This window comes from Sciurus carolinensis, chromosome 9 (genome assembly GCF_902686445.1).
Source record: "Sciurus carolinensis chromosome 9, mSciCar1.2, whole genome shotgun sequence".
Lineage (NCBI taxonomy): Eukaryota > Metazoa > Chordata > Mammalia > Rodentia > Sciuridae > Sciurus > Sciurus carolinensis.
In genome coordinates, this window is record NC_062221.1 from 19,594,696 (window position 1) to 19,622,617 (window position 27,922).

Below are 27,922 nucleotides of genomic sequence, written 5' to 3' on the forward strand. Positions count from 1 at the left end.
ATGACAGGAGAGCTCTCTTTGGTCTAAATATTCGGTATCTGCTTCAGGAACTATATCTGCAAAAGAGTAGTAGAAAGGAAGAGTAATTCATAAAAATGTTCCTGTAAAATGCATGTCTGTGAAAGGAACTTCACCATTATCATCATCAAAACAAAAGCTGATTGAATATCTTTAATTTTAAGCCGTACTGTAAGGTCAATGGAACAACTGAATTGTTTTGTGAGCTAAAATTATATAGAGAGAAAAAAGGCAAAAGTTCAGCCAAAATTTTAAGGAATCATGCTCTCTATCGGGTCACAAACTAGTTCTTTGTGTTATAAAGCAATGTATTTCATGTTATTGGTTAATTATATCAAATACATTGTTAAACACATTATGATTTGGTATATATGCAAGGAAAATATCAGAGGCAATTCAAGACAACAGTCTATAAAAAGTCTTTTAAAAATAGACCACAGGGCTGGGATTGTGGCTCAGTGGTAGAGTGCTTGCCTTGCACGTGCAAGGCACTGAGTTCAATCCTCAGCACCACATAAAAATAAGTAAATAAAATAAAGGTATTGGTTCATCTACAACTAAAAAATATTAAAAAAAAGTAAACCACAGAAACCCCTGTTGAGGGCTGGCTCAGTGGTAGAGCACTTGTCTAGCATGTCTGAGGCACTGGGTTCGATTCTCAGCACCACTTATAAATAATAAAATAAAGGTTCATCAAAAACTAAAAAACAAAAAATTAAAAAAAGAAACCCCTATTCAATGTCTACCAATTTCACAGAATATGGAATGCATTTTTCTGTTTATAATATTAAATGTCAACTTTGGATGAGGTGGGCCAAGAGACTAAATTGAAATAAAGGTTTAATGCGCATGTATCTGAAAAGACATATCCTTCTTTTTGATATTTCAGTCATATACATGACTTGTTAATGAAAAAAGCAGTGTTTGAAAATCTTTGCCAAGGGATTTGGAATCTTAAGAATTTCTTAAAAGCAGAGGCTTCTGGGAAATATGTAATTCTGCAATGAATTCATCATGTTATGGGATCTCTATTACTTAATTTTACCAAATAGCTAAAGAATGAATGAATCTGCCCTTTACTTACATTTATGATTGATCAGACCAAATCTGCTAGTATGAAGAATTTGTGACAAAACAGAGATAAATTAGAAAAAGATCAAGGAATTCCTTGAATGTCATTAAGTATTTTAGACAATATTTTATAATCCATAGAAACCACAGAGAGCTTTTGTGTAGGTATACAATATCACATTTTTTAAAAAGGGAGGAAAATGAAGGATCTGAACTGTTCTGGCAGCTATTACAATATTGGTGTAAGGCAGTGGGGTAAATGGGGAGGGAAGGGCTTTGATGAAGAGAACTGCAGAAGAAAAAGCAAGGGATTTGAATGAGGATATGATGGGGCTTTTTTCAAAGAAGACTCAAGTCTGGTCTGAGGACTACGTAATTATTTTAGAAACACCAAGTAAGTGTGAGGGAAAAATAAAGTAGTGCTGGGTTTCTATGTACTCAAAAAGTTGATTACTTAGGCTCTTGGATAAAAAAAAAATTTTTTTTAAAGTGCTAGGCTGGGGATATAACTCAGTGGTATAAGACATGCCTCAAGAAGCCCTGCCTAGTTCAATTTCTAGCATGACGTGAGGGGTAAATGGCTAAGGGGGAGAAGGGAAGGTAAAAAATTCTTAGTAAAATAATATCAATGGATTTTTTTTGGGGGGGGTACTGGAGATTGAATTCAGGGGCACTCAACCACTGAGCCACATCCCCAGCCCTATTTTGTATTTTATTTAGAGACAGGGTCTCACTGAGTTGCTTAGTGCCTCACTTTTGCTGAGGCTGGCTGTGAACTCATGAGCCTCCTGGGCCACTGGGATTATAGGTGTGTGCCACTGTGCCTGGTCAGATGGATTTGATGGTGGTGGTAACTGGGGATTGAACCCAGGACCTCGCACATGCTAGGCAAGCTATACTACTACTGAGCTATACCCCTAGTCTTTTCATTTTTAAATTTTGGACAGGGTCTCCCTATGTTGCCCAGATGGGCCTTGAATTTGTGATGATCCTGCCTCAGCTTCTGGAGTAACTATGATTACAGGTGTGCACCACCATACCTGGCTACAGATGATATTTTTATGTATTAAACAGTTTAATACTCAACAATCCTGTGAGATAGGTTCTATTGCTATTTCCATCTTACAGATGAAGATACCGAGACACACAGATCTACCCAAAGTCATACAGCTTTCCAGAACAGCCTGGTTCCAGAGACTATGTTCTTAATCACTATACCATGCTGAAATCATACTGTTATAAAGAGATTAGGACATTCAAATAAGAGAGATGAAATTTTATTTTATTTTCCAGTACTGATGATTGAATCCAGGGGTGCTCTACTGTAGAACTACATCCTCAGCCCTTGTTTCATTAATTCAGCTTTTGAGGCAGGTTCTTACTACATTGCTGAGCCTGCTTCACCCTCCCCAGTAGCTGGTATTAACAGGCGTTTGCCACTGAGCCTGGCTGAGAGAATAAATGATTTTAAATGCTTGATTTTTGCGCTGGAGTTTTCTGGAAAGTACCTGTAAGGAAAAATAAGGAACATAATTTGGGCAGGATTGGCTTTGGAGAGAAGGGCAGGGGGAATGCCTTAATTTGGTGGGAATTTCTGAAATCCTGATCAGGATCATGGCTACAGATATCTGAAGATGGAGAGAATGTCAACCCATTATTGGAATCTCACACCTTTGAGCCCTGGGAACTAGATGAAGTCATCCATTAGCCTGGCTTTGGACTGGCACTTTTAACAAGGAAAGCTAGAAACAGGCTTTGAAGAGTAACAATAGGAAGTCAACCAGAGACTAGTAAATATCTATCTATAAAGAGTATATCTAAAAACCTGTGAAAGTCCAGTCACACATTCATACCCGACTTCCTTCAGTGAGAAGCCACCACACACCCTCCAACTCTCAACAGAAACCAGAAACCCGGATGACTTCACTAGAGACGAGCCCTCCAGCATCCAAGGGGGTTGCGCGGGTATAAGGTCATACTGGAAATGGGGCTGGCTGTCCTGAGGGAGAACTGGGTCATAAATGGGGCTGATGACCTGGGAGAGTAAGGATTCACTTCTGGAGTAAAAAGTTCTAAGCAGGTGAAAGGCAGAAGCCATGGTCAAGGCGAGGCAGGTGGAGAGCAAGGGCGGCCCTGAGGTCCGACCAAAGAGCTGGGTCAAGATCTCACGGCGGTGGCTACGTCCCTTCCCGCCCCGGAGGGCTGGGAGCCTCCCGTCCGTTTCAGAACCACTGACAAGAGTCGCAGGCTGCAGGAGAAGCCGAGCCTGCTTCCCAGTCTAGCTGCACTCCCTGCTCACTGACTAGCCAATGCTGCCGCCTTATGCAGAGCCGGCACCACGGAGAATCCGCCTCGCCGAGGCAGGACGACGCCACTCGGCCTGGAGCGGGCAGTGTTCCGTCTAGAGCCGCGGCGAGGGAAGTCCCGAACGGTTCTGTGGACCTGCGCCCCCTGGCTCGGGGGCAGCCCCTCCCCAACAATAAATCGCTGATACAATGCTTTAAGCTCGGACTTCTCCATAAGTCCGGGAGGGGCGGGAGCAGGGCAACGCGCGACCGCTCCCTCCCGCTCCGCAGCGCGCCTGGCGGGCGGCGCGCACCGGCAGCCGGAGACGGGAGTGGCGGGAGGGAAGTGCGAGCCCCCGACCTGGGGAGGGGCCTGGGTGAAGAACCGGGGGCGGGTTCCTTCCCAGGTCTCCGAGAAGCTCTAAAAATGGCGGGCGGCAGCTCTGCGAGCGGGACGCGCAGGCGCCACAGTGGCTGTCCTTCCGCCCGCCTCGGGCGGCCCACGAACCGTCCACAGCGGCCTCATCCAGAGCTATCCGCTGCTCGCAATTGGCCGAGCTGGGCGAGCGCTCCATGCGGGGGCGGAGCCGCCACGCTGCGGCCACGTTTCCCGCCCCGCTGGCGCGCGTGCGCGCAATCCCCTCAGGAAAGCGTTTGCGCGCGCCCCCGCCGCGGCCCCCAGCTCGCGCCTCAGCTCCCTCCCCTTTCCGGGCAGGCCCGTCCCGTCAGCAAGGCAGTGAGCACCGCGGCCAGCAGAGGGCGGTCCGGACCCAAGTCTGCAGCGGCGCCATTGGCGTGTGGAAAATGCCACCAGATGGCGGGTTAGGATTGCAGCTCCGTTGAAGGCGCGGCCCCCGCTCCCGAACCCCCGGCGACCACCCCGTAACAACCCCCCCACATCGGGAATAACACACCGGAGACTTTTGGGGGGAAACTAGGTCGACGGCCGGCAGCGCCCGGATGGGCAGCTGAGGTGAGTGCGGGCGGCGGCGACGGCGGCGGGGGGCGGGAAAGAGGGGGAATGCGGCGGCAGCGGCGCGGGGGCTGGAAGCGCCGATCCAAGATGGAGGCCGGGCGAGAGCTAAAGAGCGCGAGCGGGGAGCGGGCGGGCCGGGCGCGGGCCCCGCGCGGGGGAGGGAGGCCGCGCGGGCCTGTGCGGGGCGCGGCGGTCGCGGGCCGTCCGAGCTCCTGGGGAGGCGGCTGTGGGCGCGGCGGGCACCCCAGTGCTCTCCTCTCTGCCCACCCCTCCCGCTGGCCCCGAAAATTGTGCCCCCGCCCGCCCGGGCACTACGGCGACAGGCGCGGAAGCCTTTGTGGCGCGCTCGGGCCCGCTGCCAAGTCCGCCCTCCGCCCCCCCGCCCAGGCTCTCGGGACTCGCCCGCGCCCGGCGGGGCCGGGCCGAGGCGGGCTGGCGCGAATGTCTTCCGCCGCCCGCCGCCCTGCGTTTCTGCGGTGTTTTAGCGGTGGCGGCGTCACATGACAACGAGCTCGCCTCCGCGGAGGGGCCTGGGGGTCGCTCGGCGTGGCAGCCGGCCCGGGCCTCTCGTTGGCCGGGTGGGGCAAGGGCTGCTGACCCCGGGCGACCGGGCGTCGAAGCCGGGCTTTCCCGCTATTTGCCTTCCCCGCCCCCGACGGGGGCCTCCTGGCGAAACGTGTCCAGGCCCGAGCTCTGCCCCGCTAGTTTGCCAATCCCCCGGGAGACGAGGCCAATAAAAGTTGTTTTCCCTCCTTTCTCGGGGTGGGGGCGGGGTGAAGAGCTGGGAAACTGGAGAGCCTGGAGTTGGACCTGAGCCCCACTTGCAGGGTCCGAACTGCGTGCTGCTCGTGTGCTGTAGGGACCAAGAGATATTCATGTTTTTAGGATTGTCACGTTCCCCCGTCTACCTACGTTTGAAATGTTATCGATTCTCTTCACATTGCATGCAGTCGTGCCCCAGGCGTATAAGTCATGGGATGATTTTGGAAGCTCGCAGACGCACAACAGTGCTGTTTGTGATAACTGATTATCTGTGTTAAAGTTGGTGTAAAGAGGGTGGATGTAGTTTATCCTTTCTGGGGGTTGTGACTGGAAACGACTTTGTTTTGCAGTTTAGCAAAATTAGCGTTTGTGCAAAGTACCTAAATTGTCATGAAGTTGTGTGACTTGTAACTTATCTGGAATTTGTGACTTCCCACCTTTAGTTTTTTGTATTTTAAGAAAATTGCCATCTCTGATGGCGAAGCACTTACGGAAATGCACAGAACAGCGAAAATAAGAACGACTCATTTCTTGTGTAATACGTTGTAACATGTTTTCTATATTGTGTGAATTCAGACTAAAAAATTTTGACCAAAGAGGGAAATATTAAAAGACCCAGAAATGTTATTTCCTTGCTTTTGATTTTTGAGAGTGTATCACAGATTATTACCCAAAGTTATAGGAAATGACAGATGTTTTGCTAATTTTTTTTCTTTACACTTAAAACTGTACTTTGAGTAAACCAAGTTTATTTAGACAAATGGTCTACCAATGGTCACTTTTACAAGAAAACTACTTTCCAGCAGAATACTTTCTGTATCCACTTTAGTTTTAACATGCTGAAAAAGTTAGAGGGAATTAAATAGATGTGAAATACGGAAAATTTGTTACTAGGATTACCTCTGTGAAGAGAGCGATACAATTATTGTTGATTTGAATGGCTCTTCTACAGCTTTAAGGGAACTGTAGCAGATGGGAGAGGGAATCTGAGCTGAAGTTATTTGGAACATCCGCATGGTTTGTAGTCTTAAGGGATTTTACTTTTAGAGTCTTACTTTCCTCATCTCTAAAATGGGGGTAATATAGTGGGTGTTTATCAAGATGTGCGAAAAAGCCTTTTTAAAGTGTTAGAATTTAAAATTTATACAAATTCATATAGTTGTGATATGTTTTCCTTGATTGTAGACCTGTATAACTTCATAATCTCAGTGCTATATAAGGAGATATAATGCACTCTGGAGAAAGATACTTGCCTTTCCCCTTTTCTCTGTCTTATATCCTTACTGAGAAGTGTGTATTCGTTTTGTCTTGATGCATAACAACACAAACTTGGTTGCTTAGTAGCCATTTATTTCAGTGTCTATGGGTCAGAAATCTGGGTGTGGCGTAGCCTGGCTCTATTCAGTTTCAGGATGAAATCAAGGTATTGTGTGTGTGTAGCTGTAATTCTCATTTATGACTCAGGGTCCTTTTCTGAGGGCACTTCTTGTTGGCAGAACCAGTTTCCTTGTGACTGTATGACTGAAGTCGCCATCTTGCCAGCTGTTGACTAGGGACTGTGCTCTCAGTTCTTTGCTATGTGGCCACATAGGCAGCAGTTTACAGAGTGGCTATTTGCTTTTATGATGATAACCAGGAACTATTCTTTCTGACTCTTCTCTCACCTCTAGACTCCCCTTTAAGACTATTTAAAAGTAACCTGACTTGTTTAGGTTTACCTAGATAATCTTTTTGCCAAATTCAACTGATCAGTGATCTTAACTACATAGGCAGAAATCTTTTTTGCCATACTACAGTCATAGGAAATATGTTTCATTTTATCTACAGATCTCTTCCACAATTAAGGAAAGGGGATTATATAAGTGTGTGGGTCATTAGTTGGTCTAAGAATTTTGCTTACCTTGGAGAATGAAGTATCTTCAAGTTTGCCTCTTTTGAGGACATATAAGGACAGGGCACAGGCAGAGCAATAACCCCCTACTTGATCTTACTTAATTTCTTTATGCATAATTATTTTGTCTTGTCTTTTCTTAAGTTCTTGGTACCTCAGGTTAAGTGGCTCCTTCTGTCTAAAGCATTTGATTGCATTGAGAGGAAATTATAAACAAAAACTAAGATTAAACAAATTTAAGGGGGAGGAAGACAGTGGGAGCAAGATTTAATTCTTGTTGTTCCTAGATACTTGTTGTTTTACCCATTTGATATGTGATACTGAATCTTAGAAAAGTTCAGTGATTTTAATGCTTTAGATCACACTTCCGTTAAGTGACAGGTACATTCACATACTCATTGCATCAGACAGTTGTGTGATTGGTCCAAAAGCTTGGAGAATTCTTAGGAAGAATTATTGGAAAGTATCAGAGTTAGCAGAAGTTTGGTTGTAGTACGTGCTTTGACAGTCCAAGGAAAATCATTTTCAGGAAGAGGCAAATATAGGGGACTGGGGATCTGACTCAGTGGTAGGCACTTTTCTAGCATGTGCATGGGTTTGATCCCTAGCAGCAGCAACACAAACACACCACACAGGCAAGTAGGGTAGTTGTAGCTAAGGGTACCAAGCTTTAAAGAATTTAAGTAGGAGTTAAAATTGTTAGAGCCATGGTTGCTGGTATAACTCCGAGGCCTTGGTTTTGATCCTCAGCAACACCAAAACCTTTTTTTTTTTTTTTTTTTTTTTTGTTTAGGGAGATAACTGCTTACCTTAATATAGAGATCATATAGTAGGGGCTTGGTAAATTTTTTGACGACTGAAGAAAAATAGAATTCTTTGGAATTCCAGTGATTCTTGCTACTGTAGTACTCTGTAGGGAAAAGAAGTAGGAAGCAGAGACCTAAAAAAGATACTCTTGTATAAGCCATAGAGTGACATGATTCTTGAGGTAGGATTACAGTTGTGTCTCCAGAGTAGAAGGGCTTGGTTTTCTCTCATTTTGCTGGTTAAGAGGACAGGATCCCAGGAACCACCTTAGTGCTGAGAGAAACCAGTATTGAAAAATATATGATGCTTTTAAAATGAGCTTTAAGTAGGTCATAGTTAGATCAATTGGTTTTATGGAACCTTCTCCATATAAGACATTTCTTTCCTCATGTTTTTCTTTTTCTGAATCTCTTACCAAACTCTATTTGAAGAACATCTCAAGTCCTGCTTTGTATAATCCTTTGTGCTCTGGGCTGAAATGATACATCAATTAGTTGCCCAAATACTCAATGGAATTTTGCCATAATTAAACCAATAGCAATTTCTTTCTTTAACTTGCTAGAAGCTAACAGTTGCAAAAACATTTTGCAATGTGACTTCCTATAAACACATAAAATAAAAAGTTTTGTGAAACAATTTTTAACCTTTATTCAGGGCATGCTAATAAAATTCTGATCTTTTTTTAGTTAAGAATGGTGGTTGCAACTCAACTAAGTGATACATTTCACAGCGGCTCATATCTTGGAAACGTGTTCATATGTAGTCTCATTAGTAATCAGGCAAGTGCAAAGTAGAACCATGAAAAGTAATCATTTCACTTTGATCAGATTGACAAACATTAAAAAGTTTGATAATATCAAATGTTGTCTAGAATGTGGAGAAATTATACTACCACTTTTGGAAAGAGTGTAAATTGATAATCTTTTTATGAAAGAGTTTCTTCTTTTTTTAATAAAGTTGAAGATACATGTACTTCAAACCTAGCACTTTATATTTCTGATGATGGAAAATCTTGTTCTGTATACCAGGGTATGTGAAAATGTTCACAATAGCCTTATTTGCGGTAGCTGAAGTTGAGAAATAAACTAAGTGTTCTTTCATGGTAGAATGGATAAATAAATGGTGCTTTTCAAAAGTTAAAATAATCTTGGTTCTTGGGATAATCCAATTTAGCATATTCTCCTTTTGTATTTTGTTAGAAGACCTTGTACATTTTTTTTTCGTATTGTTCTGTAGTTTTGTCTGTCAGGTTCTGGTGTTAGGATTATAATGACCTCATAAAAAGGGTTAGGGAGTGACCATTATTTACTGGAAGAGTTTGTATAATATTTGTCTTAATTGCTCCTTGGATGTTAGAATTTACCAATGATAACATCTGGAACAGATTTTCTGTGTGGGAAAGTTTTGGTAACACGTTCAAATTCAGTTTTAGGGCTATTCAAATTTTGTTTCATCTAGTGTCAGTTTTTTGTCACATATTTTATTTTTAAAATTGTACATTTTATCTAATTTGTTGACAAAAGTTGTTTGTAGGTTTCCCTTGTTATCTTTCTCATGTCCGTAGGATCTGTAGGGTAGCTCTTTAATTTCTGATGTCGTTTATGTACCAGGGATTGAACCCAGGGTCACTTAACCACTGAGCCACATCCCCAGCCTTTTTTATGTTTTATTTAGAGATAGTCTTGCTAAGTTGCTTAGGGCCTGGCACAGTTGCCGAGTCTGGCTTTAAACTTGCAGTCCTCCTGCCTAAGCCTCCCAAGCACTGGAATTATAGGTGTGCACCCACCACACTCAGTTTATGTGTTCTTTTTGACCAGTCTAGTGATTTAACTTTATTTTTTGAAATCAACTTTGCTTATTTTCTCTATTGTCTTTCTATCTCATTGGTTTCTGCTCTTTTGATTTTCTTTCTCCACTTCCTAAGTGAAGCCTTAGGTCATAAATTTTAGATATTTCTTGTTTTCTAATGAAAACATTTAAAGGTATAGATTTTCCTCTAAGCACTGCTGCATTCCACACATTTTAACATTTTAATATATTTTTATTATTCAGATATAAGTAGTTTCTAATTTACTTTGCAGTTTCTTTTATCTGTGAATTACCTTGAAGTGTGTTGTTTAATTTTTACTTGAGATTGTTTTTATTGGTGCATTTCAATTTTACACTACGGTGGGTTTCATTGTGGCATATTCACACATACATAACACAATTTGATGAATTTCATTCCCCAATAACCCTTGCTACACCCCTCTTGCACCCCTACCCTTTCCCTCTACCCCAGTGGTCACCCTTCTATTTTATGGTATCCGTTTCATTTCTTTTTTTTCCCCCTCTGCTTCCACATGTGAGGGAAAGCATACAATACTTTTCTCTATGAGTCTGGCTTATTTTGCTTAAAATTACAGTCTCTAGTTCCATCCATTTACTTGCAAATTACATAATTTTGTTCTTTGTGACTAAATAAAACTGTGTGTGTGTGTGTGTGTGTATATATATATATATATATATATATATATATATATATATAAAACATTTTCTTCATTCATGTGTTGATGGACACCTAGGCTGATTTCATAACTTTGGCTATTGTGAATTGTGCCGCAACAGACACGGGTATGCACGTATCTCTAAAGTAGGCCAACTTTAGTTCTTTTGGATAAATACCAAGTAGTGTATAGCTGGATCATATGGTAGTTGTATTTTTAGGTTTTTGAGAAATCTCTGTTCTGATTTCCATAGTGGTTGTACTGATTTACATTCCCACCAACAGTGTATGCAAGTTTCTTTTTATTTGGAATTGTTTTAGATTATCTTATTGATTTCTAACAATTTCACTTTGAGGCCACTCTGCATAGTTTTAATTCTTTTGAATTTATTAAACCTTGGTTTATGGGCCAGCATATCTAGTTTAGTTAATGTATGGAAGGAAAATGTATGTTGCAGTTGTTGGGTGTAGTACTTTGTAAATTATCAATTAGATTATGATGTTTTGATAATGTTTTTCAAATCATCTATGTCTTTACTGATTCTTTTTGGGGAGGGGGTCTTGTTGTATCAGATGTTGAGAGGAATGTTAAAATATCCAACGAGGACTGGAATTATTTCTCTCTTCTGTCAGTTTTTTCCCTCATATATTTTGAAACTGTTATAAGACCCAATTTATGGATTTTTTTTGTCACTTTGATAAAACCTGTTTATCGTTATGAAATGTTTCTCTTAGCTCATGGTAAAAATCTCTGTCTTGAAGTCTGCTGTATCTGGTATTAATACAGCCACTCTAGTAAGTCTTTTTGAAGTTTCTTTAAAACATGTTTTCGTTACATTTAAAGAATATCTTTTGATGGCAGTAAATAGTTCAGTATTGCTTTTTTCCTTCCTACCCATTCTACCAGTATGAAAGTGAAATCTCTCAGTTATGATAAACATTGTGTGCTAATGCCTGTCAAGAACTATGAAGTTCTGAATTTTCACCCTGTTAGCACACTACCAGGTTAAGCTGCCATAGTTTAATGATTGCTGGCAGAAGCCATGAGTCTCTTAAGTCAGAGATGAAGAATAATGCTTTATAGCAGTAGCCATAGAATTGGCATTTGCACATGGCAGCGGAAGGACGTCCAGGTGAAACCTGCCCAGGTAGTGGTTGCATTACAAGAGAGAACTCCCAAGGTTAGAGGAACTCAGATCTTTTATAATGGATAGTTAAGTATGCCTTTTGTTCTGAGGGAGACCCTATAGCTCTTCCTAGTCTGTTTACTAGGGAGTTATTGCCTCTGTTTTCAAGATGCGCAGGAAACTGAAAAACTCAAATATTGTCAAATTAATTTTCTCATTTTTTTAATTTTTAAAATTTGCTCTAATTGGTTATGCATTACAGTAGAATGCATTTTGACACTTTGTATATAAATGGAACACAACTTCTCATTCCTCAGTCTGTACATGGTGCCGAGTCATCCAGTAGTGTAATCCTACATATATATAGGGTAATGGAGTCTGTTTCATTCTATTATCCTTCCTCTCTCTGCTGCCCTACCCCTCCTCTTACTCCCCTCTGCACAATACAAAGTTCCTTCATTCTTCCCTACCCACCCCCCACTATGGATCAGCATCCACTTATCAAAGAAGACATTCTTTGGCTTTTTTTTGGGGGGGGATTGGCTTATTTCACTTAGCATGATATTCTCTAGTTTTATCCATTTACCTGAAAGTGCCATAATTTCATTCTTCTTTAAGGCTGAGTAATATTCCATTGTGTATATGTACCACATTTTCTTTATCCGTTCATCTGTTGAGGGCATCTAGGTTGGTTCCATAGTTTAGCTATTGTGAATTGAGCTGCTATAAACACTGATGTGGCTGTGTCACTGTAGTATGCTGATTTTAAGTCCTTTGGGTATAAACCGAGGAGTGGGATGAAGAATAATGCTTTATAGCAGCCAAATTTTCTGAGGAATTTCCATACTGCTTTCCAAAGTGGTTGCACCAGTCTGCAGTCCCACCAGCAACGTGTGAATGTACCTTTTCCCCCACATCCTTGTCAACACTTATTATTGCTTGTCTTCTTGATAATTGCCATTCTGACTGAGATGAATTTTCTCAATTTCCCCTATGTTATTTGCTTTTTAATTTTTCTACATCATCTCAATCTGGTTTTCCTGCATTATCTATGCACTGTATTTTTCTGTGGATTTTCTGTTCTCACCAGATTGGTTTGCATACTAGGGTCCTTTCTTCCTACATGTCTTGGGTTCTGGTGTGTGTAAGAAAAATCTCATTGAACATTTGCTATATACCAATAAGCATTTTACAATAAGGCTGTAAGGTAATTATTGTTAGGCTGGTATTATTCCTGTTTTAATAAATTTAGATTAAATTTCCCAAGTTTGTAATTAAGAACACATTGTGGAGAAACTTGTAGTATCTAATTTTCAATTTTAGTGTTAAGTACAGGTAGTGTTTGCCTTAAAATTTTTTAAGCTGTAATCTAAACTTTTGTATTTCCTGAACACTTGATATAATTCACAAACAAAAGAAAACAAAACAAGTGTACATTGAACTGTAGGATCTGTGTAAAATCTTTCCTCATAACCTCAGTGAACATTTACCCTCTTTGCCACCTATTGAGTTTATTGTTGTCATGAGGGTTAGTATGCGATGGTGGTTCAAAGGCACAATATCCTGTGTAATGTTTGAGACTAATTGTCCCAAGGTCACATGGCGAACAAATGATAGAACTAGCATATGAATGCAGGCTTAGTTGTAGAACCCTTAAAAGGTCATTATTCTTTCAGTGTCATTTCTGTATGTTGAGTTCCTTTGCATTTTGAAGTTTACTTCATGGAGATTTGGTTTTCTTTTCTACTTCTCATCTAATAGTTGTGTTATCATGGATAGGATTTTAAATTTGTGGAGACCTCAGTTGTATCATTTCTTTTTTTTTTTTTAACTTTTTTAGGTCGTCAATGAACCTTTATTATTTATTTATTTATATGTGGCGCTAAGAATCGAACCCAGTGCCTCACATATGCCAGGCAAGCACTTTACCACTAAACCAAAACCTCAGCCCCAGTTGTCTCATTTCTACCATAGAAGTAGTTAAGATTCTTATTTCAAAAATATTTTTCAAAATTATTTATTTATTCATGCGGTTCTGAGGATCGAACCCAGTGCCTCACATGTGCTAGGCAGGCACTCTACCACTGAGCCACAACTCCAGCCCTCAAAAATATTTTTAGAATTGACAAATATTGTGTATATTTAATGGGGTGCATATGGTATTTTGGTATGTATATATAAATATCCAACTAATTATATATATTGCCTTTTAAGTCCCCCCTCCCCTCGTGAAAATCCTTAAAATCTACTATTAGGGGTTTTCAAGTATACTTGTTACTAACCATAGTCACCATGTTGTACAATAAATCTCTTGACTTAGTTCTCCTATTTCACTGGAATTTTGCAATATTAATCTTCCCAGTCCCCACTTCTACTCCCCAGCCTCTGGTAATTACCAGTCTACTCAGCTTCTATGAGTTTGAGGTTTTTAGATTACACACGAGATCATACTTTATTTTTGTTTTTCTGTTCCTGGTTTATTTTCTTTAACATAATGTTTCATAGTTTCCTCCATGTTGTCTCAAATGACTGGAATAGTTAAAATTCTGTCATGTACCTTTTTTTGTGCGTGTACTAGGGATTGAACCAGGAGTGCTTTACCACTGGGCTGCATCCCCTGCCCTTTTTATTTTTTATTTTGAAACAGTGTCACACAAAGTTGTTTAGGGCCTCATGACTTTGCTGAGGTTGGCCTAAAACTTGGAAGTCTCCTGTTTCAGCCTCCTAAATCTCTGTGATTACAGGAATGTGCCACCATACCCCACCTCAAATGTTTGTTTTTAAACAAATTTTTTTTTCAGTTGTAGATGGACACAACACCTTTATTTATTTATTTGTATGTGGTGCTAAGGATGGAACCCAGAACCTCACATGTGCTATTCACGTGTTCTACCACCAAACCCCAACTCCAGCCCTCAAAGAAGTTTAAGATTGCCTACCTCTGAGAATATAGGGAAAAAACAAACCTGTTTTTGTTTTCTTATCAATCAACATGGAAGATTTATATGCTCCCTAGTATGTGGGGATTTCATCTTACCAATGACCAATCAATTAATTCTGCAGTGGACACCAACTGGATATCTTCTTATTCAATTCTGATACTGCTTATCAAGAGATAGTGTCAGATCCCACAGGTTGTGGGCTTAGTTCTGTAACAGTGGTCCACTTTATGGTTTAAACATAACCCTTGCTGCTCTGCCACTGCAACTCATTTTAAAATGAACATGTTTCTTTCTCTTCCTCTCTCCCTGTTCCTCCCTAATCTCAGGGGAAACAGGATTACCTCTTCTCCCCCATTACAGTTATCTGTCCCTGAGTACACACCCACCATAGGTACGAACTACCAGACTTTGGGGATGGTACCAGAAGATCTCAGAAATGACTTTCTCCCAAATTAACACGTGAATCATGACTCCAGACAGAGAATGTAGCCTTTGCGTCACCTCTTTCAAAGCCCCCTTTTCCTGCTAATGGGCAGAATCACAGCCTTCGGGACAGGAGTTCCCCTTTGCTAGCAAAGCAATAAGCCTTCTTTTTCCTTTTCTGAATTTCCTTTTTCTCAAAACTGTCCTCATTAGATTGGCATCAGGGACAAGGACTGAACTTTTGGCAACAGTTCTACAACACTGTCCCCACTACTTTCAGTGCCAATTGCAAACTATAGATTGTTTTCCCTATTCTTCCCATGACCTTCTCCTTAAGTTTGATTTGTTGGCTCACAGAACTCTGGGAAATTCTTAGTTTATTGGTTACAGAGGATACAATTGGAGACATGCACAGGGCCAGGCATGTGGGAAGGGATATGGAGCGTCTATACCCTCTCTGGACTTGTCACCTTCCAGAAATATATGGAGGACCTGTGTGGCTATCTGGAGGCTCACCTGAGCTCTCTCTTTTGGGCTTTTACGGAGGGCTTCATTATTCATGATTGATTACATCATTAGCTACTGGTGGTTAGTTTGACTTGAGCGCCTCTTCTCTCTTGAGGCTGAGGAGTGAGGTTGAAAAACCCTAGTCCTCTGATAAAGCCATGGGCTTTTCTGTAATTAGCCTCCTTTCTGAAGCTATGGTAGGGGCTGACAGGCCACCAGTCGTTTCATTAGCACACAAAGACATCACTTTGGAGATTCCAAGATTTTAGGAAAGACCAAATACATATTTTGCATTACTCAGTATCTGGTAGTGGGCAAACAAAGTTGGTAAAATATGTAGCTTCTGCTCTTTAAAAATGTCTACTTTGTTGAGAGTGGTTAAAAACCAACCAAACAGGTCTGGGGTTGTAGCTCAGTGGTAGAGTGTTTGCCTAGCACTTGTGAGGCACTAGGTTCCATCCTCAGTACCACATAAAAATAAATAAAGGTGTTGTGTCCATCTACAACGAAAACACACACACACACCAAACAAAAATCTCAAAGTAATAAAACATATGAAGTATTGTAGGTGTGGGGAGGTAGATTCAGGATACTTTTGCAAGCTTCAAATACAAAGGTAAGAGAAAATACCTTTCTGTCAGGCCCTCCCTTTACATAACAGTAGATTGATTGGTTTTGTGTGTTAGGAAGTGACAAACATGAGTCAGTTTTTCAGCAGTCTTTATTTTCTAATCAAGATAACATTAATAATTAATTACTACCTGTACTGTTTTCTTTGGCTCTATGTAAAGATTTCTCTTCATAATTGTCGAATTAGTTTAAAGGTCAAGGTGTAGATTGAGACATCCCTATTTCCTCAATCTTAGAAAGGCAAGGAAAAAAGTGTTTTTTACATAATCAAGTATGAATATGACTTACATCTTTCACGTAAGGTACCTGATAGCCTTTCTTATTGTAAAGCTCAGTTGTCCCTGATTATGTCAGTTAACAGTTTTTCCCATCTAATTTAGTATACCTCATTAATAGAGACTTCCTCTTTAACTGTTTACAAAGAAAGCAAGCATGCAGAAATTCTTGTGACTTAATGCAAGGTATAAAAGTTAAAGAACATTTGTGTTCTCTTGTAGCTTAAATTAATTTTGGGGAAGAAAGTGCCTTACATTATAAACTGCTAGTTACAAATTAAAGAGCTTAGATGTTCACAGATTAAGAAAGTAAGTACGGTCATGTAATACATGACTAAGAAAGCCAATGTCAAAGAGAGTTTGTCACATTGTGTCAAATTCAAACTCTACCTTTTAAATTCTGTAAACTTGAGCAAATTCCTTAACTTTTTTTTAAAAATATTTTTAGTTGCAGATGGACACAATACCTTTATTTTGTTTTTTTATTTTTACGTGGTATTGGGAATCGAACCCAGTGCCTCACATGTGCTAGGCAAATGCTCTACCACTGAGCCACAACCTTTTTAAACCTATTTTCTCATCTGCAAAATGGAAATAAGAAGAGTATTTCTCTCTCACGAGCTCTTGTAGGGGTTAAAAAGTTAGCTTTCCATTGCTAGACTTTTTTGTATTGTACATAGATCCAAAGTACATTGATCTTAAACTTGAAAGGTGAATACAGTTATAATCTAGATAAATGGTAAAATTACTTACCAGAGGGAAAGAATTTGGGTTCACCATGTAGAACTAGAAATAGAAATCTTAATGAGAGTGATCAGAGGATTAAGAACTCTACCATTTGAGTGATAAAGATAATAAGTAGTATTTTCTGCTTATTATTAAGTATATTTAAAAATTTAGACTCTTTCTTTAAATATGTTCTGAATCCTGGCAAGACTCTGTAATATTTTCTTGATAATTAAGTTTTATGACTTTATCAAGATTATTTATGAATACTAGGCCTTGCGTGGATAATCCTGCAAACAAAAGCAGTAGGAATCAGTCTTTACCCAGAGCAAAATGTACTTTATAAGTTACCACCTAGAGTGAGTTCCTGAATAAAATAAGTGCCTTTTTCCTCATAAAAATGGGATACAGAGAACAAAATTGTGGTTAACTGTTTTCTTTTAAATTTGGGTATTTAAATTTTTATTTTGTAAATATAAGGGTAGCATGGTGTAGAAGAGAGAAGTCTAATGCAGGGTACTAGATCACAAGATCCAAGTTGGAGTCCTGCCCCTGCCCATGGCCATGTGCATGTTAGGCAAGCATTCTGTCACTGAACTACTACATCCCTAGCCTGAAATCTGAGTTTTAATTATAGCTGTGCCACTAACTAGCTTTGTGTGTTTGAGTCATTTCTTCTCTGGGCCTTAGTCTTTTTATTTTTAAAATTAATGTCTTGGATGAAATAGCAGATTTCTAAGATTCCTATAAATTTAGTTCCTGTGAAAATAGTCATGACATCTGTCTGAATTAAGTAATGCAGTTTTTGATTTGAAAGTCTTTCATTTTCAAAGACATAAGTGTGATATTTTGCCTCTCTGTGCCTCCCAGCTGTGTATTAGAATAATTCATTCTTTCCCCTAACTGGTAAGTCTGTAGACCAAAGACAGTGTTGATACCTAGTATTTATAGTTTTTGGTGCCAAATGTAAGAGTGTGTTTTCTTTATTTACTTGATGAAAAAGAGATTAGAAAATGATCTCATATAATTTATTTGTTGTGTCATTTAATAAGCATTTATTGAACATATACAGTGAATCATATACTGGTTATTAAAAAAAAAAGAAAAACACAGTTCTTGCAGTTCTGAAGTATAGAGGAGGCACATTAAGACTCATAACCCTAAAACTACTTCCCCCCAATTCCTTTTCTGATAGCTTTATTACCTCACTTTTCTACCCAGGGTTCATTTCTCTTCTTTTGTGATTCAGTGGTACACTGGGCCAGGACTGCCGAGGTTAAGATACCTTTTCCCAGTGTTAATAGTGAGGAAGTGGTGAGTTTGAATACAGCTTTTAATGCCTCTAAAGTCTACTCTCAAGCAGTTAAAAACAAAAAATACCAGGAGTTCATTGGCTTGACTGGAAAAAAATCACATCTTTATTTTCTCAATCTCTAACTGAAAATTATCATTTTCTTCAAATTCGAATGTAAACAAAAAAAATCACTGTTGTATTTGTAGTGCCTGTTATTTTCATATTATATTACTGATGTTGCATATGACTCAAAATATAATTTTTCCTAAACAGTACATAAAAATTAGTTAGATAGCTCTAGTCTGTATCCCAGATACTGGGGAGGGGAGAAGACTTGCTGAGGAAAGAGAACTCAATTACTTGGGGCCAGAGTTTGAGACCAACCTGGGCAATGCAGACCCCATCTTCAAAAAACTTAGCCTGTTAGACAGATCTGGATATAGAATCTGACAGTCTGGCTTCCTTTATGCTCCCTTTATAATATAATCTTTTATGATATATTTTTTACCTCTTATCTCCAAATGTATATATAGAATATAGGTTAATTTAAAGGTAGATTCTGAAATTGAATTACATGCTTATCTTGCTTACTGAAACAGGCAAATGTAATTTCAAAGTCATTTTGTGATGAGTTGAGTTTGGTTAATGAGGCCCTCTCTAATCAACATACAGTTGGCTCTCCCTGCCTTTGGTTTCATTCATGATTTCAACCAACATTAAATTGAAAATATTTGAAAGAAAAAAATTGTGTACCTTAAATAATGTGTGTTTAGTCTTTACATTATATTATATATTACAGATCATCTTAGAGATTATTTAAAGTATGTGGGTATATGTGTGTAAATTTAGTTTACAAGTAGATAGGTCATCTTGAGTTTCTGAAATATAAGGAGGGGGACTATCCTGGCACCAATCTCCCCGTGGACCATGGGGATGACTGTATTTGAATAACAAGCTTGTGTTAACCTCGAATGGTCTGATCCTGGAAATCCAGAAGGAGAAAAGTGTCTTTTTGAGTTCCATTCTTAACCATATTCAAACTAAACTGGTGGTAGATGAGATCAAAAGGGGCAACAGGACTATCATTTCTCAAGTATCCTTTACAGACATAGTGCTTAATGCTTTAAATGCATAACTATCATTTTTTAAATATAGAGTGCTTATTAAGTCCTTTGAGTGGTTTAGATTCATTACTTATGTTATTTAATTTGTATATAGCCCTTCAGAGAACTTTGTTCTCTCCTCTTCCTCCTTTCCTCTTTTTTTCCCCTCCCCTTCACTTCAAGGATATAGTGGTCATAAATATAGGTGAGAAATGAGATGGAGATTGTACTGAAGTTATCATTGATGCCAATTCACCAATCACCTCTTTGCAGCTTCTCCAAGTTGTAAATTTGTTCGATTAATTTTAGTTATATGTAGGGAAATAAGGCTGACAAGGAATTTGTCCTCATGCGTGAGAATAATAATCACGTAAATAAAAATAATCATCTACCGTGATAAGTGCTATGAAGGGAATAAATGAGGTATTTGATGGGTAATAATATGAGTTGTATATAAATATATTAGATAATGAATCAGGAAAGACATCTGAGAATGTGAAATGTAAGCTGAGACATACACAGAATTTAGCCAAGAATGGTCCAAGCACAGGGAAGAAGAAAGACAGAATAGCAACACAAATAGCTGTGGTTTTTAGGAACTGAGAAAAAACAGTAGTTACTGGAGGGAGTATGACACAGGAAGAGTCTGATGGTATTATGAAGTTAGAGTGATAGGCAGAGTCAGGATTATGGAGATATATTTGGGATAGTTAGGACTTTAGAGTACATGTTTATTGTAAGTGAAGTGTAAAAACTGTGGGAGAGTTTTAAGCAGAAGAATGTTTTAAAAACATCCTATCTGGCAAATGTATCCTGGGGTTGTACAGTGCTTGCTGAGCATGCATGAGGCCCTGGTTTGATCCCCAACCCTGCATAAAAACAAACAAGACCAAAAAATCCTTCTAGCTCCGTGCATCTCAAACTGATTTTGTTTCCTGGGGGGTATTTTTGCAATGTCTGCAGATAGTTTTGATTGTCATAACTTGGGGTGGTGGATAAATTGTTATAATTACTGGCATCAGTGGATAGAAACCAAGGATGCTAAACATTTTTTTATATAGAGAACAACCCACTTACAACAAAGAACTAACTGTCGAAAACTTCAGTAGTGCCAAGGTTGAGAACCCTTGCTTTCTCTGCTCTTTGAATATTGGACTGGGCTAGGAGGGTATGGAATAGGAAAGGGGAAGGTTAAGTTGTTGTGGCAAATATGTAGTGTCTTGGACTATGATAGTGATAGAGGTGATAGTGAGAAGTGTTCCAATTCTGAGATTTGGAGATATGCAAATGAGAAAAGGCGAGTCAAGGATGATCTCTAGAGCACTTGTCTAACGTGTGAGGCACTGGGTTCAATCCTCAGCACCACATAAAAATAAATTTTAAAAAATAGTTATAAAAAATGTACATATTAAAAAAAAAAGGATGATCTCTAGGTTTCCGACTGGTAATTGAATGAATGATGGTGCCATCCTAAAATGGGGGAAGTACTGAGGGGAAGCCCAGGGATGAAGGGTTCTGATTTATAAAGTCTTACTTCATTGAGTTCGAGTTGCTATTAATAGAGGACACAATGCTATTTTAGTACTGTTAAAAAAATTACCATGTACCTTATTGTAATAGTCTTGTACAGTCTATAATTGCTTTGAAATCTTTTATCTATTCCTATGGTTTGACAGTTTCTTCTGCCTTCATTTACATTGCTTATTATATGACAGGATGCCCTTTTGCAGGTATCCCAGTAATAAAACAATGCAACTAAATCTACTTGTAGCTGTTCTCCTATCCCATAAATCAATTTATTGTTGTTTTGCAAGAATACATGGAATTGGAATTATTTCTAGAATAAAGAATGTCTGATTTGCTAATCTCAATTTTTCTATCTTTATGTGGTAGCTTTTCAATGCCAAATTATACAGTCATATTTTAAAAAAGATTTTAAAGGTAGTTAAACTCAATATGCATGGAACCAACAGTGCATCAACTTATTGATGATATTTGGTCAAGCTAGACAGAATTTAGAAATAGGAAATAATTCTTTTGTCATACACCTTTACTTCAGACATACATATATATCTTTTTCCTAATTTTTTTTTCCTAATTCTTGATGACTGATTTGATTAAATTAAGATTTTTGGATAAAGGTTCATTAAGAAATTTGGAAGCTTCCTTAGTTGAATCAAAATGTTGGAAAAAAAATCGTGGGATTTACATAGTAATGTTGAGGAACATCTATATTTGCAATTATAATACTTTAAGCATTTGACTGGTTCCATTTGGAAACTTTCTAGTTTCGTGAAGAAAGAAATTTGAATTGTCAGCCAGAAGTGTTCCATTTTCTAAAATAAGAGCAAGAAGTGATATTTTGCTATAGACCTATTCATGATATTTCAAATATGCTGACCTTTTAATGTTTTTTTGAACATAGATACTTGACACTTTTGTTTTCAATTTTATAGAATACAGCCTCCTAGTTTGTTTCTTTGTCCTTTCCTTTCTCTCACTCTTTTTCCTCTTTTTTTTTTTGGGATCAAACCCAGGGTGTCAGGAGTGCTAAACAAGTAGTTCACTGATTGTACTTCCAGTTCCCCTCTAGTTTTGGTATCTCTTTATCCCAAGTATCACCTCTTCATGCTTTATTTTCTTACCTTACCTAGAACTTTATCTTTAGATAAGTAAATGCTTTGCATCTTTCTGTCTTTGTTGCATATGTCTAAACAAAAGCCAGCTACAGATCAGTTTCTCAGTTCTGTGTTCTTGGCCCTGAGCTACTGAACACAGTTGGAAAAAGTAATAGTCTTGTATACTGGAGCCACTAAATATTTGTGCCCTCCAATTTTAATTGTACCCTCTGCGTTACCCAGTAATCCTCTTGATTCCCAGTCTTTTCTTATTCTTCATAGCAATTATTTAAAAACTTGTAATTCTCTGTAGCTTCCTTACCGCACCACTTCTCTTTTTCTCAGTAGATGATTTCATCTATTCACTGAAAAATTTGGATTTAGTTATTTTATTTCTAGAAGAAGTAAAAAAATTATTGAAATGAGAGCAGGAGAACACCCTGATGTTAACTATGTCTATCCCTTGGAAACATATAGCAGATTTTGTTCTAAATTTTAGAAAAAAAAAATTGAAAGATACATCTTTGTGACAAAATGATTGAATGTTCTGTGAGCTACTTTTAGTTCAAAATAATTTTTTTTTAATTATAGTAAAGTTCTTGGAGTAGTTTTATCTTAGAATTTGAGATTAAAAGAAGTTCTTTTATGTTTTATAAAAGGTACCAAATAAATGTGTCAGCTTTTTTGTATGTAACATATTAATATGTGGAGTAAAATATACTACTCATAAGCTTGATGGATCGTTACTCATTAACTACCTCCCAGTCCAAGAAAATAAACATTTTCAATATCCCAGGAGGTTCTCCATGTTATTCTCCCTTCTGCACCCCAACTCTAGCTTCTCTAGTCAAAATTAATTTTGCATTTTGCTGTCTGGTGGTAGAATTTGCTGCTGCTTTTTCTTTTTGGTACTGGGAATTGAACCCATGTGCATTCTACCACAGAGGTACATCCCCAGCCTTTTCAACTTTTTTTTTTTTATTTTGAAACAGTGTCTCACTAAGTTGTTGGGACTGGCCTTGGACTTGCCATCCTCCTGCTCAACCTCCTGAGTTGCTGGGCTTATAGGTATGAATCCCCATGCTTAGTCTTTTGGTCAACATGATGTCTATGAGAGTCATCCATATTGTGGCAGGTATCAACAGTTCAGTTTTTATTGCCATGTAGTATATTACTGTAGGAATATGCTTTTGTGTGTGGATGTTTAGGTTACTTTTAGTTTTTGACTATTACAGTAACATTACTGAGAACATTCTTACGCAAATCTTTTGGTGAATATATATTCTCATTCTTTTGCATACATGTACCTAGAGTGAAATTGCTGTCTCATAATGTAGTTCTTAATAATACTTTATAATGGAACTTAATTATTAACAACCTATTCCTGCCTATAAGCAATTTTATTCTTTTGATAAAGAATATAAAAAGAATTATTAGGTTTTTAAACAAAATTCTAAAGGAAGATACCTGTTTGCTTTCGTTTACATACAAAAATTGACATGGTGGCACATACCTATAATTACATCAGTTTGGGAGGGGAGGCTGAGGCAGGAGGATTGCAAGTTCTGGGCCAGCCTCAATAACTTAGTGAGACCCTGTCTCAAAATAAAAAATAAAAAGGGCTGGGATATAGCTCAGGATTAGAATTCCCCTCCGTAACTCCTAATACTGCAAAAACAAACAAACAAACAAACAAACAACTTATTTGGGTCTGGGGTTGTGACTGAGGGGTAGAGGGCTCATCTAGCATGTGTGAGGCACTGAGTTAAATCCTCAGCACCACATAAAAATAAATAAAAGTTATTGTGTCTATCTACAACTCAAAAATATTTTTTAAACCCCTATTTGGCTCTCTTAGTACTTCCATCATTATTGTTTATAAACCTTGTATTTCCATCTGTGTATCCAAATTCTGAGCATTTTTATTACAGTCTGTCCTGATCTCTTGTTTATGTTTTATTATTTGGTAAAATAAGAGGACTTTTTCTGCTCCTAAGACTGCAGAAAATAATTACTGGTTTCCCTGGCAGAAACTTAAGTCTTTCATGGATTGGTTGTGTCTAAAGAAGAAACTACTGGATTAGGATATCAGTGACATGGATTTTAATCCGGATTAGTTTATATATTAGCAATGTGTCCTTTTGTAAATTAATTTTATCTTACTGCCTCACTTGTGTTTTTTTCTTTTGTGGGGCACACTTGGTATATTTGTAGATTTGTCAGTATCATTCATCCAGTTTGTAAAACATACAAAATATAAGTTGCTTTTAGAGATAATGCAATAGTGTCTCTAGGGAAGGCTGACTGCCTGTCAGATCCTGATGAACTGTAGTTCTTAGAATTATGATTAGAGATTAAATTTATTATTTACATCTAGAAGTGATTAAAGTTTCAGGTGAATTCAAGTTTGAGGAATGAACTAGGGTGTCATATTTTGTATACATTGAGAAATTAACTTTTAAATGAAATAGACTGCCAGGCTGACCAGTCAGTGCTTTTTCCTTTTGTAGGGAGATCTATATCAGATGCAGATTATAATCTGAATACTGATATACATCCAGAATGAACCCAAAACAAGTTGGATCATTTTAGTTATTGGTATTACTGAGCTCTGATACCTGATAAATCTGTTGGCAATGTAGTAAATCTGGGTCAGGACACTCTCCAGGGACAGTGTTGGAGACAAACTGCCAAATGTAATTTGAATGAACATCCTCACTATTCAGTTAGTTTGGTTTTAGCTTCACATAGTCATGAACAATATCTGGGTCTTGCTTCCCATGCCTCCCTTTTTGGATTTTATGTATGTATTTCTTCTACAGTTTATCTTATACTTCGTAATGTGAATCCATTTTTCAAATTTAAAAGAACCTTTTTGGTGTGTCGCATATACTGGTTCATGTATGGATTTGATTTATTCTTTAAAGGTTGAGAAAAATAAATATTGTTTCTGGTGTATTCTCACTTGTGAATGTAGGGAATGTATGGATTTTGCAGTCTAGTTCAGATTTCAGTATCTGCTCTGCCATGTATTTAGCTGAGTTTCATCCATCCTCATTCATCCTTCATTCCAGTGGTACCATAGTCCAGGTCTTATTTCATCTTGTCTTTCTTTCATAGATATAGGGAGGTATAATTTATATAATGTAAAATTGGTAAGTTTGCAATTCAGTGATTTTTAGTTAATTTGGAAAACTCTACAACCATCACTATAGTCTAATTTTAGAATATTTCTGTCTTCCCCAAAAGATCTTTGTCCATTTGCAGTCACTTCCAATTTCTATTCCCACCTCTAAGAACTACTGATCTTATATTCTATCCATATAGGTTTGCCTTGTTTTGGGATAATTGGAATAAAACAATATATGGTGCTTTATATTTGACTTATTTAACACAATGTTTTTGAGGTTACTCATGGTATTGCATGTTTTGTACTTTATTCTGAAGAATATTCCATTTTCTTAATCCACTCTCCAGTTGACAGACATTTGGATTTCTAAATTTGGCTATAAAAATACTACTACTATGAACATTTATATAAGTTTTGGTATAGTTTTCATTTGTCTTCTGAAGGTACCTACAATTGGAATTTGTGGGTCATACAGAAATTCCATAATAATTTAAGAAACTGCCCAACTGTTTTCTAATATATTTGTAACATTTTACATTTCTACCATCAGTACGAGGGTTTCAATTAGCCTCTTTTTGTTTTAGTATTTAAATGTCTGCTTGATTGGATTATAGTATCACATAGCACAATAGCTGCTACAATGAAACAAGAATCATAGCATTACAGGATTTTACTACTCCATCTAGAAAAATGCAACTTATGTCACATAAAAATATAATGCTTAATAATTCAAAACATATTGAAACTTGATGAAGGTAGGGCAACTGTGTGACTCAGTGTAGAGTGCTTGCCTAGCATGTGTGAAGCACTGGGTTCGATCCTCAGCATCATATGAAAATAAATAAATAAAAAGATTTTATATGCATTGACAACTAAAAAAAATGATTTTAACTAGACAAATGTGATTGCTTAAAAGGTTTCATTTACTGTTCTAAAGACTGTGTCAAAATTTAGTATATAAAAATCTGATTGTGGAAAATTTCAGATGTGCAGATGAAGACAAAAGTGTTTTAATGAATCCCTACATATTTAACACAGCTTCAGAATTGTCATTCCAGTTTTTTTGGAGTAGGGGACTGTCAGCATGGTGGATTGAACTCAGGGTCTTTGGCATGTGAAGCAAGCACTTTACCACTGACCTCTAATATCTGCTATTTATTCACTTAGAATTGTCCAAAGGATAAAATGAGAACAAAAAGGTACACAGATTATGTTGGTAGTGGTGGTGGGGTGTAGGTGTTTGGACTGGGTTAAAAGTATTTTGTGGCTTTATGCTCCATGCATTTACAAAGCAGAGTAAAGGGAAATGGGGAAAACAGAAAACAACTATATTGTGTAGGCCTTTTGTATACAATTTATTGTGATAAACCATTTGGTGCGTGTTATTTTTATCCTAAATTAAGGCTTAGAAACTTGGAGTCATTTATAAAAGATCTATATTGTTATCCTCACTTCATGTGAGGAAACTAAGGCTTGAAAAGTGTATCACATTTCTCCATTTGGTTGAGTAGATTGGTTTTCTGTATGTAACATTTAATTGCATATATGGCTTTCATCTATTTTCGAAATTAGTTGCTTAAATAAAATGATTAATTTAGTTACTGTTTCTGAGTTTTCTGTTTTTTTTCTTCATGACAAACTTATTTTGCATTAGGTAGTTTCTTCTGGTCCATGGTTGGAGTGGGGGAAGGTGCTATTACCTGAATCAATATTAAATGAATTGAAGTCTACACACTGCCATCTTATTGCAGTATATACAAAATATAATGATGTTCTAAATTCTGTACTGTGGAAAGGAAGCAAAATACAGTATAGGATTAATTCAGGATAGTGGCATGTAAGAGGAGAAAATGTGTACTTCTGAATTCTAGGCCTGGTGCCCTGTAATTGGAGCTCTGAAATAGAGATTAAGGAGAGAATAAAGGGGAAATAAAATAACTGGAGGAAGCGAATGATAAAACAGTGTTTTAATATCTTATTTTCTGGAATATTATTATATATATTCAGACTCTAGTACTGTGAAAATTGTTCTTTGAAATATGTATTTTTATAAAAACTTAAATTGTTTTGGGTGAACCTTTATAGATTTAAAAAACAGTATTCAGAAAGAAAGGAAAAAGAACAAAAAAAAAATAGCAAATTTCTAGTGATATATAGGCCAAAAAAATATTGCTGCTTCAATATTTATTTGTGAATAAATCCTTTGATACTTTTCTGGAATTCATAACCTTCTTTGATTAGGGAAATTTTATTTAAATTTACAGAAATAACCATATTCATTTTTATAAATGCTACTGTGCCATAATTTCCTATATTACAAATTTGTCTCTAGGGTATTTATAAAATAGGTATACTAAATACACTTATGCTTTGAATAACTGTCAGGGTTTGCCAGACATTTTCAAAGTGATTTTTTTTCTTGCTTGTTGATGGACCTTTATTTTATTTATTTATTTATATGCATGCTGAAAATCAAACCCAGTGCCTGACACGTTAGGCAGTAAGCAGCGAAACTGTCTCAGTTGAATATTTGATAGTTAATTGGTTTTCTAGCATTATCTTTTACATTTTCTTTTAACAATTTGAGGTGAAATTCACATAGCATATAATGAACCATTTAAAATGTACAGTTTAGTGGCATTTATTGTAGTTGTGTTATTTTGAAACCATCATTTCTTGTTTTGGGATGTTTTTATTATACTAGAATATCCTGTATCCATTAAGGAATTGTTCCCCATTACCCCTTAACCCTCAATCTCCTGACAGCCTCAAATTTTCTGTCCATGGATTTGCTTATTCATGATAGGTCACTCAGTTGAAACCATTTACTATGTGTCTTACATTATACTTTG

At 37.8% G+C, this 27,922-nt stretch overlaps 1 protein-coding gene across 3 annotated transcripts in view; it reads left to right on the top strand.

The window, feature by feature from the left end:
• Nucleotides 1-4,124: 4,124 nt before the first annotated feature.
• Nucleotides 4,125-27,922, top strand: part of Stag1 (stromal antigen 1) — a 378,160-nt gene continuing 354,362 nt past the window's right edge. For 2 of the 3 annotated variants that reach the window (XM_047563510.1, XM_047563509.1), the window contains exon 1: nucleotides 4,127-4,347. The gene's annotated coding sequence lies outside the window, so the exon portion shown is untranslated. Of the gene's footprint in view, nucleotides 4,348-27,922 lie in introns of all 3 variants that reach the window. The other variant, XM_047563511.1, reaches the window with a different exon arrangement.